Source organism: Hibiscus syriacus, unplaced genomic scaffold (genome assembly GCF_006381635.1).
Source record: "Hibiscus syriacus cultivar Baekdansim isolate YM2019G1 unplaced genomic scaffold, ASM638163v2 tig00110059_pilon, whole genome shotgun sequence".
Taxonomy (NCBI): Eukaryota; Viridiplantae; Streptophyta; class Magnoliopsida; order Malvales; family Malvaceae; genus Hibiscus; species Hibiscus syriacus.
Genome location: NW_024062582.1, coordinates 47,974 through 62,048, shown reverse-complemented (window position 1 = coordinate 62,048; position 14,075 = coordinate 47,974). Strand labels below are relative to the sequence as shown.

Below are 14,075 nucleotides of genomic sequence, written 5' to 3'. Positions count from 1 at the left end.
TTTAGATAAATTATATATTTTGTTTTTATTTTAGTCATCTTAAGAGTGGATGTATGTGACTCCCTAAAAGAGTTATTGCAACTCCATTTTTTTAAAAGAAAAATATTAAATTTAGTTTAATTTGTTAATAAAAAATAGAAAAAAAATAAGAAAATTTACATATAAAAACTTTTTAGAGTAGAGTATTGAAATTTTGGACCTCATTTTTTAATTTTTAGATTTGTCATTGGTCATCCAATTATTTTTTTAAAAATTATATCTTATGTGACATTTTAATTTCATTTTAATCATTTACCGTTAAAATTAGAACTATTGACGTAACTTTTTTTTATCTTTTTCAATGATAAAATAACATTACCTCAGGATGACATTAAGATCAACATTAATTTTTTTTAACAGACGATAATCAAAATGAAACTAAAATATAACATTTTATATGATTTTGAAAAAAAAGTAATTAAATGACCAAAAATGAAATCATAAAAATAAATGGATGACAAAATATGTAGTTTAACCTTACCTTTTTCCTTCTAGTAAAGTTGATTTTTGCTTTTTACCGTTGTCGCGTCCTTGGTTTGGCGGGAACATCACCGGGTTTCCCGCGTTAGCTTTGGACTTAGAGTGGTAGAGTTTTTAATTTAAAAATGTTTAACCTCCAACAACTGTCGATTTAACAGACGCGTCCTTTAGGACAGGATAACAACTGTCGGTTCTTGGTTGGTGCAACGCACGTTCCAGACATAAAGGTCAAAAGTATTCAATGCGGCTTCGTGGCACAGTCACGAGACGATGTAGTATATAAGATCAAATTTCAAGGCGGTATGGTTGGATGTAGACATAGCGGTAGCCTTGTTCCGTTTTCCTTTTATTTAGGTCTAATTACGCCTCATTCCCATACTTTTGAACTTCTAAAATTTCATATCATATAATAGAAACATCGTAGGGTGTCGTGGCTTTTTAAAAGCATTTTTAGGTAAGAAACTCATCTTGATTACAAAATTAATATCAAACAAGTAAAAAAATAAAAAAAATTATTGTGAAAACAGTAGTTTCAAACTCACCGTAAAAGTTAGGATTTATAACTTTTTCAATTTCAGGATTTATAGCCTTTTCAGTTTCAACTTTGTATTTGTAAACAAATTATAATTTTACCTTTAGTAATGTATGGACTCCACTTAATTATGTATTAAATTTTATTTTAATAATTTAATATTAACATCATTAAAAAATAATTTATTACTTAATAATTTATTTTAATTACTAATGTTTTTTTTGAAATATTCTTTTTATTTAAAGTGTTATTTGATAATAACTTTATGTTCACATGTTTAAAAAATATTGATAATAAGTTTTTTCTTAATAAAATATTTCATATATAAAACATTATTAATGAATTATCTTAAAATATTTTTATTGTAGTTTAAGTTGATATATTTTATATATCATAGTATTAATAAGTCACATTTTCCTAGAAGTCACGTGTTCCTAGTATTAATAAGTTAATATTACTAATTGCATGAATTAAATTATCTCAATGGTTAAAGGAATCGTTGATGTTTCTAGATGTCACGTGTTCGAAAATCAACAACATTTAGGAACAACGAACGCTTATTGCAACAGCTGATGTTCGAACCCATGACCACTAGGAACAACAATAATTTCTTTAACCACTGAAATAAGTTAATTCGTGGAAGTATTTAGATCATATTTTATTTTATAATCACCTAAATTTAATAAAAAAAAAAATATTTTCCTAAATTATAAATCCAATAAGCGTGCTGCGGGACTATAAGACTCACGAGAGCAATTTTTGTGGCTTTCCGACCATCCAATTACATGTGGCCAGGTAAGATTTGCCTTTACGTTATTCTCGGATTAATTTCTCTTCTAAATCGGATGCTGGCCTTACCAATAAGAATATGAACATGCTTCGTGCTTCGTGCTTCGTGCTTCGTGCTTCGTGCTTCGTGCTTCGTGCTTACGCTCGCAGCTTCCCCTTTTTTTAAGAGTTCGACGATCCAAATATATGGACTACTTTTCAAAGAATAGGAATATTTTAAGGGGACGAATGTACCATTCGTATATTGAATATATTATGCAAAACCAGAGGTTAAAATGGGGAATTCAGTGTAGATTATAAGCAAACCTGTAGATCAAAATATCCCATTACATTTGACCCCTCAAATACAAGAAAACATGCCCCGAAAAGAAAGAAAATAATGACAGAGAAAAAGCCGATCCGAGTGGGCAGGATGTTGTCACGCGCACCTCGATATATTATATTACACGCCACTCAATTATTAGTAAAATTATAATTAAGTTATTAAATTTTAAAAATCATATATTAGCCATTTAATTAATCTATTGTTACAAAAATATTAGGCTGGTAAATATTAAATGACTTTCTGAAATAAAATATTTTATTGATTAAAATTATTATATTTCAAATAATTATAATCATGTATAGTTACATCGACTATTGGATACAGGGGTTGATGAACCCAAATTTTTTTCATACAATTTACTTCAATCTTCTCATCCAGACCATTGAATTAGATTCAGGATGATCTCTCTCAAAAATCATAAATAAGATCACTCTAAAACTTTTAAGTTTCATAAAACTTAATCTACACCGTCCATCATCATATGACACTCCAAACCTAACTTAGGAATTACATCCAAATTTTGAAGACCACATTATTTATCAGAGTGATTCAATTTGATAAAACGTTGAATCAAATACAATTAACAATCTAAAGGACATAAAGTCTTAGAATACATTCTAAAGTACTTAAACAACAACCTAATATCGTCTAATGGAGCTCCCAATCTTCGACTCAAAATCCAAAATGTTTTTTTCGATTATCTTTTTCAATTAATTGGATTGTTTGTTTATGACTATTTAAAATTCAGTGAGCTGTTTGCAATCTTACTACTAATTGTATGAGATGTGTAATTTACCCAATAAGGAAATCACTAGAAGATATTTTCTAACGGCGTCTTCTAGCGTTGGTAACAATCTGATGAATCGTTTGTGATAATTAATTAAATGAAGGACTCATTTGTAACTTTATAAACTTATACGATCCATTTATAATCATACTAATAAGTTAATCACATGTGGTGTAATTTAGCATAAATCAAACCAATTGGCAAAAAAGATTAAAAACTTAATGATCAAGCCAAGTTCTACGTACGTGGACCGATGCATCACCGTATATTACTAAAACACCCTCCTCTTCTATTTTTATGAGTTGAAGACAAGCAAAAGGACAGTGGCTCGAGTACAGATGACATCCGAGCTGGACTTTCGAACTACCAAGATAAAGGATCGAACGACACGTGGAATTATCAAAGTTGACCAATTGGAATGTGTAGAACTAGAAGGAAATACAATCGAGGGCTGACTATTCGGTTAAAGCCTTACTTAAATAGTGGCGACGTTTCTTTATTACAATACAACTTTAATAAAAAAAATAAAATATTTTACCAAAAATAAAGATATTAATTAATGTAATATATATATATATATATATATTGGTTTTGCATCTCGTTACTCTGGAGACAAAAAGAAAGAAGAGAAAAAAAAGTTGATTTCAACTAAGGGATACTAAGTGGAAGAGTTTTTTTTTTAAGAATTTCTGGCGTTGGGTCTTCTTGTTTGATTGAAGTTTCTCCAGTGATCTGAGAAATTGTCAGTATTTTCTAAGAGACGAAACTTAGAGGAAAATAGTGAAGGAAAATATGGAGTGGCATACTTGTCTTGATGAATACGAGAAGCTTGTGATAAGGATGAGTACTCCCAGGTTTGTAAACTTCGTTTCTTCTGTACAATTCAAAGAAAAATTTATCTTTTTTCTTTCGCTTTATGCTTTGGGTTTGCTGGGTTTTTTCTTTCTTTCTTGATCATATATTTTAAGAGCCCACAGTTTCCTTTTGCGTTCAATGTTCTTCTCTGATTTGTTCTCCTTTTTTTTGGTAACAGGGTGGTGGTTGACAATGGCGTTTGCCCAACTGCGACTCTTGTCAAGGTTAGCTTCTACCAAACCTCTCAAATATGAACGCACCGCCCAGAATATTGACTTATGCTCTCTTGTTTTCCCTTTGATTTTTTCAAAGCATTTGACTCTTTCTTGCTTGTTTATCTGATTTTTCTCAGGTTGACAGTGCTAGAAGACATGGGATCTTGTTGGATACTGTTCAGGTTTTAACAGATCTGAACCTTTCAATCAAGAAGGCTTACGTTTCATCTGATGGCCAGTGGTTCATGGATGGTAAGAATTTGATTTTTTTCTTCTTTCAGATGAATTTTAATCCTCTGGCTTGAAATTCCTGTTTTTAACATTCCCTTTATGGGGTTTGCAGTTTTCCACGTGACTGATTTAAATGGAAACAAGCTAACTGATGAGAGCGTTATCAGTTACATTGAGCAGGTAATTGTTGCGGTTGATTTTAATTCCTTAAGCTTAATTCGCAGTAAAACCGATGTTTCCGTTGTTTTTTCTCTGATACAGTCCCTTGAGACCACCGATCCTTACAGAAGCCATGGATTCGACGGTCTAACGGCGCTGGAATTGATTGGAACAGATAGAGTTGGTCTTTTGTCGGAAGTATTTGCAGTTTTAGCTGATCTGCAATGCAATGTGGTAGATGCTAAAGTATGGACTCACAATGGTCGGATTTCTGCTTTAATTTATGTAGAAGACGGGTCTCCGATCGAGGACTCTCAACAAATCCACAGAATCGAAGCGCGTTTAAGGAATCTTTTAAAAGGAGACAATAATATTCGTTGCACGAAAATTTCGGTTTCTATGGCTGTACCCCACACCGAGAGAAGGTTGCATCAAATGATGTTTGCAGACCGTGACTACGAGAGAGCCTGTTTTGCAGCATAAGGTAGATTCACTGTGGTCACCGTGCAAAATTGGGATGAACGGGGTTATTCGATTGTGAATGTTCAGTGCAAGGATCGAACCAAGCTTCTCTTTGATGTTGTTTGCACGTTAAGGGATATGCAGTATGTTGTGTTTCATGCAACCATCAACACAGCTGTGAATAAGGCATATCTGGTACTTTAACATTAAACAATGTTTAAGATTTTAGTTACATGACTTTAGTTTGTTGGCTTAAACTTGTTTATTCCTTGTAGGAATTCTATATTAGGCACACAGATGGATCTCCAATCAGTTCGGAACCTGAAAGACATCGCTTAATTCAATGCTTGCAAGCTGCAGTTGAAAGAAGAACATCCAGGGTAAATTTCTCTATTTGACTAGTGACTATTGAATCTATGTCGAATATTCGAAACGCCGATACGATTTGTTTTCCGATTTCAGGGGGTAAGGCTGGAGTTATGCACGTCAGATAGGCAGGGTCTACTAGCAGAGGTGACCCGAACGTTTAGAGAGAACAGTCTTAACGTGACCAGAGCCGAAATATCAACCACGAGGGACACAGCTGTAAACGTTTTTTACGTGACGGATGCAATCGGGAACGTAGCGGACCCGAAAACCCTTGAAGCTGTAAGACAAAAGATAGGGTTAGGGAAGTTGAAGGTAAAGGAATTACCATTGGTATATGATGAAAGGGAAGAGGAAGCAGTAGGGGTTGGTGGGGCGGTGTTGTTATCACTTGGGAGCATAGTTAGAAGGAATCTCTACAATTTGGGGTTGATTAAATCTTATTCTTGAAGTGGTGCGCTTTGGTTGCCAATTGGCATATTCTTTGCTTTCGGGTTTTATTTGGCGTTTGTGTACATATGAAAAAGGGGATTTTGTTCTCCCTTGGTGACCTGTGTCGAGTAGCTTAGTCTGCAGGTGTGTGTGTGAGTTTGGATCTAGATATTTTCAAAGAAAAAAATGGTGGAATTTGGTGATAGTAGTTGTTGAAGCTTTGTTTAGAATTGGGAGGGAAGAATTTGAATTGGAAGAACACAAGAAAAGTTGAAAAAGATGGTGGGGTTTGTGAATTTATTGCTGGAAGAGAGAAAAGATGATAAAAATATATATGGTTTAATATTCAAAATATTTGTACATATGTGCTATTAGGTATTTAATTAATTATAATGATTGACTTTATTGTTCTTAACATATTTTTTGTATTCTATTTCCTACTTTATTTTTTAGGTTAAACTATAAAAATAATCATTAAAATTTTATTTTAGTTCTTAAATTTTTAAAATTTATAATATAATTATTAAAATTTTATTTTAATTTAATTGTGATTATTATGTAACTGTCATTAAAAAAATTTGAAAAAAATGATCGTGGATTGATTAGTAGACATATTGAATACTATATTATTGTTAAACATGCATTATTAAACCATATATGTTGTCATTTAAGCATTGTAACTGTGTTTTATGACATTCAGGTCCAATTGGATTTCAAAGAGAGAAAAATGTAGATGTCTGTTTAGGGAAGGATGGACATAGATCCGACTGGGTCGAATTTTTGATTAATGTGACTTGACCCAGAAAAGATACTCTCGACTCGAAAATTGATCTTACGTCTTTTAAGATAAAACTCGAACTAATCCAAAATAAATATATTTATAAAAAATAATAATTTTATTCCATAAAATGGATTCAATTGAAAAAAAATAATATAAAGAGGCATTATTACAATTATCTCTAAATATATAAAGTATAATTACATTATTTTATAGGTCAGGTTGGGTCGAGTATTTTTTATCTTATATTATAACCCAATTTGACCATAACTTATCCTCTAAAAAATTTGATCCGATCCAACCTAAACTCGATTTAAAAAAAAATCTCAATCCAATAAAATCGAATCAGATCAAAACTTATCAAATTCGAATCTCGTGCCCATCCCAGACAAAATTAAAGAAAATCAAAACTGTTTCTCATTCAATTTTGCTTACGTAGACGTATGTGTAGGGGGGAAATAGGGGCTAGAATAATATCATCATCAGTATCACTCACCTATTCTCTGCTTATTTTCTTCATTTTCTTCATTTTCTTCATTTTCCTTTCTTTGGCAAAACAGCTTCCTGAGGAAGAAAGGATCAAGCTTAGTGAATAACACTAAGCATCATACACTAATACACATCATCCATTGCATACATCTCAATCATGAAAATCCATCAAAGAAATGATCAAAATTCTTAAAACAGAAAGTATTTCTAATTTCAGAAAATTAAGTCCCACATTATCATTACAACACGTGTAAGTTTAACACTTACTCTCGTTAATGATAATATTGATTATATGTTACGAATGAATGATTTAGACTTATAACAACTTATATTCAGATCTCCGTATATCATATTTCAATTGTAATTAACGAGTAATGATTTATGCTTACAAGTCCCTTTTTATAATCTAAATTTTATGATCGAGACTTATGAGTCATTCTGAACTGAAACTTATGAGTGCTTCACAAATTTCACATAATAGGTTAACGAGCCTTTAATTTCAATACTACTATAGACTAATGAGTCACTAAACATCTTATGACATGCCAATTATATCCAATACTTGATTGTAACACTCAAGACATAACTCTAATTATAAAATCAATAAAAAAACCTAATATTGCATTGTGAAATACAACTACACCCTCATTATATTGTTAACCAGCATACATTTATTTCATCATGAAATTTAGGTTCCTCTCAAAAGTTTTTGAATAACTCCTTAAAGATAGATAGTAGGTGTATGTACTTTTGACTATATAAATGGCATGTTTTGTTAGAATCACATTTATAGTGGCAGGTGGCATCTGGTTCCATCGCCAGCTTCTTGTAAATGCTCTTCATGCTTTATGCCTCGCCCAATTAATTGCCACCAACGTTAGCTAGGAATCTCGGCATTATCTCATAGATGTAATTAATGCACATACAAATAGATACTGACATAAGATTTTATGTCAAGATATGTAAACTTAGAAAGTTATATTAAAAACTTAATGAGTACTGAATTGAAAATTTTTAGAGATATAAAATTAGATCATTCACATAAATATAAAAATATATTAAATTATATAATAATTTAAAATTTTCAGGGATACAACCACACCCAATCACCCTAAGTAGGGTTGTAAACGAGTCGAGTCGAGTTTGAGTAGTGTTAAGCTCGACTCGACTCGACTCAAAAAGTGTAAAATTGTGTTCGATTCGACTCGAAAAGTGTAAAATTGAGCTTGACTCGAAAACTCACTAGCTTAAAAATTGTCAAGTTCGACACGAGCTAGAAATAAAAAACTGAACTCGAACTCGAAAAAACTTGAACTCCAAAATAATATTAGTCTTAGCTCGATTAAAGCTCAAACTCGAGCTCGAACATAAACCTTAAGTACATGAAAGCCTTATTGACAGTTGTCGTTTTGATGTCAAAATAAATTCCTTCTTCCCAATAGAATATAATAAATGCGTAGTAAAGAGAAGTAAGGGTCGATCCTCAAGGACTTCGAAAATTCTCAAATTTTTGTTTGAATTGCTTAAACCAGACGATAAGTAGTTGATAAAAAAAGGGGTTTGATAAAAACGATTAAATAATAAAAAGCGATCTAAAGTGAAAATAAAGAAAATAAAATGTAAGGTTGAAAATAAATATGATAAAAACAACCTCAAACCTCGCTTTGACTCAATTTTCTTCGATCATCAGATTAGATTTTCTCTTCGGGATTCACGTCGGTTACTTTATCTAAAAGGACAATCTTCGTGACTCTTCTTTGTATACTGAATACCCAAGACAATATTTGATTCCAGCTTCGGAAATTGATCTGATCAACATCAATTGTCGTAGATCAATAACCGTTTAAGTTCGTGAAGACCGGCTCGGATTGTTGCTTCAATAACTACTAATTTCGATCTCAATTCCCTCTTGGCAAGGCAATCTCGCCAAGTGTGTTCCCAGGAAGTCGAATGTACTTTCAATAAGCTAATCCTTCCTCCCCCACATTTAATCGCAACAACATCTTGACCAAAGTTAATATTTGATTTTGAAAACTGTTTTGATTTTTGAAAATAAGCGCAGAGATTGAGAGAGCTATTCCGAAGTTCTTCAAGTGCTTTTCAATTCTCACGTTAGAATTGAATCATCGCTTCAGCTCTCGGCTTATGAGAAAATTAGCTAAGCATTGCAAAAGTCATACTTAGTATGTTTAAAAATAAAATAAAAATGAAAACTTGAAAAGAAAAGAGATAACTTTATAAAACTATAAATAAGAAGAAGATTAAATTACGAGTTGTGAGTTTAGGCTTACTCCAAGAGGGTATTTATAGCCTCTAAAACTCTATAGATAATCATAGAAATAAAAAATAAAAATAATCCTAAAAATAATTTCAAATGTTTTCTAAATTCAAATTTTAAAATTTAAAAATAAATATCCTAAGATATCTTTGTCCGTCCATCTTCCAGAAGGCGCTGACTAGATCTTCTAAAAAACTGCTGTTGATTGGACCTTTTAGAAACTGTCATGTCAGACTGTGTCATTCCCAGAATCGTGTCCATGTCTCTAACCATGACCAAATAATAATAAAAATACATAATGCACCTGTTTTACTGCTAATTCTAGAAAGTAAGATCTTGCATGAAAATAAACATAATACAACCAAATCAGCAGCAATAAATCCATAAGATCAAAAATTTAATAAGCAAATAATATCGATTTAGAATACTCATCACCTATATTGTATTCTTTTAAAAAAAAGAACAACAAAAATATTAATATTTAAAAATAATTTAATTTTAAAATCTAAAAATTTAAAATATATTTTTTCAAGTTGCTCGTGAATTTTAAAGTCTGGGTCAAATAGCTCATTTTAACTTGTTAAGAATTCGAATAGAGTTAGAATCAGATCTATTCAATTCGAGAATTGACTAAACTTTAACCGAATCAATCTCAAATAACTCGCAATTTATTTGAACTCATTTACATTCTTATATGTAAGGATAATTACAACTTTGCCAACTTCAATGGCAAGCAACAAGGTGCCAGCTCTTGCGAAGATGTCATTGGATAATACTGACACAATTGAATGGAGTAGTTATTTATTAAATGAATACGGGGTAGAAACCAGTTCAGTGTCGCTTCTTGAAACATATATTGTAAGAAAATTAGGGTCATCAACCATTTAGCCTACTATTACCAGCTGCATTAATTTGCATGAAAAACCTGACATTACTAATAATCTGAATTCAGGTTAATTAAAGCTGATTCAATAATGTATTTTATTCTAAATATGGAAAGTCGAAAGATCTTTTCTTCGGCCCTGATAACTGTCAACGAACCGACCCATTTGGACATTGGGTTGGTTAGTTGGATTAGAATGGGCACCAAATTATATCTAAATTATGATGAGCAACCATATCCAAAATTTGCAATCCCCAAATCCAAAGACTCTAGCAAATGGGCAGTGCTGTGACAAAAACTCTTCTCAATGGATCATTGACTAAGAATTTTAGGGGCTAAATATTGAAAAGTGTCAGGCAAATGTTTTCGCCTCTTTTTTGGAGTGACAACCTTTAAAATTTGAAACTTTTTGGGGTCACATTAAATAAACTCGACCACTATTGTATTCTCTGGAAGCTTCTCCGAGTAAATCTAGACATAAATTGTGTCAATTTTCAACATAAAAACTAGTTGCAACACGATTCTCGACTAAGAGACCCAATTGCAGTGCAAGTAGAGATATAGGTAATCGTTTAGGTTTCAGTTGGATCATGTCAAATCAGGTCAATTTGATAGTTCGATTTAGATTATGTCGGGTCAGGTCAAATCAATATGGGTAATTTTAGGTTGATTTTACCATCATATTCAATTCAGGTTCGGGTTAGGTTAATTTCAATTGGGTCGATATCAGTTCCAGTTAAAACGGTTAAGGTCTGAATCAGTTAAATTTCAGGTAAATTCAGGTTCGGATGGAATTCAAGTCGAATCTCATTCAGATCGGGTCACATAATTGATAAACAAAATTCAAGTCGGATCTTACCGGGCACGAATTGACTTCAGGTCGGGTCATTTTTGGGTTAATTATTTTTCTTTTTTCATGAACGATGAATTGTAATTTTTAATTGTATATGATCTGGAGTAAATTACAAAAAAAAAATATAAATAATTGTGAGTCACTTTTAATGAAAATATAATTTTAAGGACTAAATTGAACAAACAAGAAATTACAAACACAACTTTAAATAAATTAAACAATACGCATGTATGAGGGACTAAATCGAAATATAAATATGGGCCAATTTCATATACAAATATAATTTTAAGGACTAAATTGAACAAATTAATATTTAAATAAATTACACAACACGTATAAACCAAATTCAAATAATTGTAAAATTAATATAAAAATGGACTGAATTGCATTCATTTTAGAAGTTGAGGAAAAATATACAAGTATTATATATATATATATAGTATAAATGTATAATATACATTATATACTTTATATAAGTATATACTTATATAAAATATATAATGTATATTATACATTTATACTTATGCATTCATTATATGTATATACTTATATAAGTATATAATATAAGTATATATAAGTATAAAGTACAAAGTATATTTACATATTATAAAGTATATATATGTATGTATGTATGTATGTATGTATAAATAAAGTAATTATGCACATTAAAGAAAGAAGGGAAAATTAAAAGTAATTAGAATGTATATAGGATTAAATTGCATTGAATTAAAAATTCAAGAAAAGATTTATAATTAAATCATGACTGAAATGAAAGAAATCAAAAATAAAATTACAAAATAAAAAATGCACTGATTGTTGGAGTAGCTAGAGGCTAATTAACCCAAAATATCTTTTTGGGCACTAAAAATTCCCGCATTTTCCCGCTTAAAATTCTAAAAAAAAATATTCCTCTAAAAAAATCAATTTTCCCTCAAAACCCAATCTTTCTTTTAAAAAGTTATCTTGCCATTTTTTGCCCTCAAAAATCAAATTTTCTTTTAAAAAATTCTCCCACCACTCATGTGAATACATACACACACATATATATTTTCTCAATCTTAAGTAAATTTATCTTATATATATTTTGAAATTTTAAATTAAATTAAATTTAAATGATTAATTAATTATTACATAAAAATAAATTAAACTTATAAATATTTAAAATAATTTTATATAATATAATAAAATCATGTTCAATAAATAAATTATTTAATAAATTAATTTAATGATTATAATTAAGATTTATAATATAAAGATTATAAATAAAAAGTAAATTTATTAATTTAATTATTATAACTAACCATTTATTTTAATTTTTTAAAAAGTAATCATATTAATTATCATAGTTTAGTATAAATTCAAAATCTCACAATTTCATCAATTATAACTTATAACTCATGTAAATATTAAGTCAGTTAACTATTATATCAGTTCAATAACAAGTCTAATCATTTACATGTTAAGTCAATTACATATCAGGTTGATAACAGGTCGAGTAATATAAGTTATTTACCGGGTTAATATTGGGTTCGATTTCATATTAGGTCGGGTTCAGTTATCACATTATCAGATTCAACTCGAGTTCAGGTCATTCTCAGGTCAGGTGCAGATCGGGTGAGAGTCATAAATTTCCAAGTCTAACTCGGGTTCAGGTCAACACCAGTTTGGACTCAAATCGATTTCGGATCATCACAACCTCGGGTCAGAAACAATTTTGACTCAAGTCGGTTTCAGTTAGTTTTGCAGGCCGGGTCAACTTTTTACATCCCTAAGTGCAAGGGACGGATGCATTAAGTCCCCTAAGGGAGCAAGTGTATTCCTATTATTTTGAAAAAATTATAAAAAATAGTTTAATGGGTTAAAGGTCGAGAAAAAAAAACAAAATTTGCATACCAAGTTTTTTTAATGTATATTAAAATTTTGGACTCACTTTTTAAAATTTATAGTTATGTGACTAAGTGCAACAACCTTAAGAGTGATTGTACAATCTCTACACAAAAATGAAAAGTATGATACTCTCCACCTTTCTATGAGTGTCAAAATCAACATTGGGTTTAGCATGAACCCCTCAAACAAACGAACGACATGCAAAAATCCATACAAGTCTACTGATGAATAGCATCGGAAGGAGACACCTTCATATGATGGAAAATGAGTTGAGAATATGATTATTCTGTTATTAAATATAAATAAAAATATTTAATAACTATTAAATATATTAAAAATTAAAAAATTGACGTTAAAATTAGTTTAGTTATCATCCCTGAAAAAATGATACAATGTATTTGTAATTGTCACATCTCCAAATTTGTAATGACAAAATATAATTTGTTAGCTCTAATGAACAACCAAAAAGTGCTAAGAGGGGGTTGAATTGACCTTTTAAAATTTTTGTGGAAGCAATCAAAAAATAAAAGATTTAGAGTGTTTCTACTTCTAAACCAAGTCTACATCCACTATCTTAGCTATCCACACTAAGGATTTCTCAATTCCACTAGATTTGCAAACATTTAAGGATAAGGTATAACCTTACAAAGATACACAAGGTTTATACCCCAAAACCTTATTTGCACACTCTCCCAAAGAGAAATTACAAACTTAGCAAACAAAAGAAAACCTCACAAAGGCAAATGAGTTTGCAACTAATTAAGCACACACCCAAATTACACTTAAGCAAGAATAAACAAGAAGCTCACAAGTGTATTTACAAAGAATTTGAAAATTTAACAGTGAAAGTTCTTTTGATGTTGAAATGATCTTGCAATTGACTTTCTTGTTATTCTTCATTTGAATCTTAGTTTCTTTTATGTATTCTAACATCTATCTAGCCGTTTGTAGTCGTTGGATTCATTAATTTTGAACATTTAATGCTCACCTGCACATTTGATATTTAGACCAACAAGTTGGTATCGAGACCGAGCCTTTGAACGATCAAATTTATACTCGTTAAGCCTTCAGTATTGATATTGTTTGAATCAGTATCGATACCCACCCTTCAGTCTCAAGACTGGGGCATTGGTATCGAGATCAAAAACCATTCTGCCATTTTGGTATCAAGACTGAATGTATGGTCTCGAGATTGGCAGTTGATTTGGCAAAAATTAAGTGTTTTGAGCTTTAAA

At 30.7% G+C, this 14,075-nt stretch overlaps 1 pseudogene; it reads left to right on the top strand.

Moving 5' to 3' along the window:
* Positions 1–3,573: 3,573 nt before the first annotated feature.
* On the top strand, positions 3,574–6,035 carry LOC120214381 (annotated as a pseudogene).
* The last annotated feature ends 8,040 nt before the right edge of the window (positions 6,036–14,075 follow it).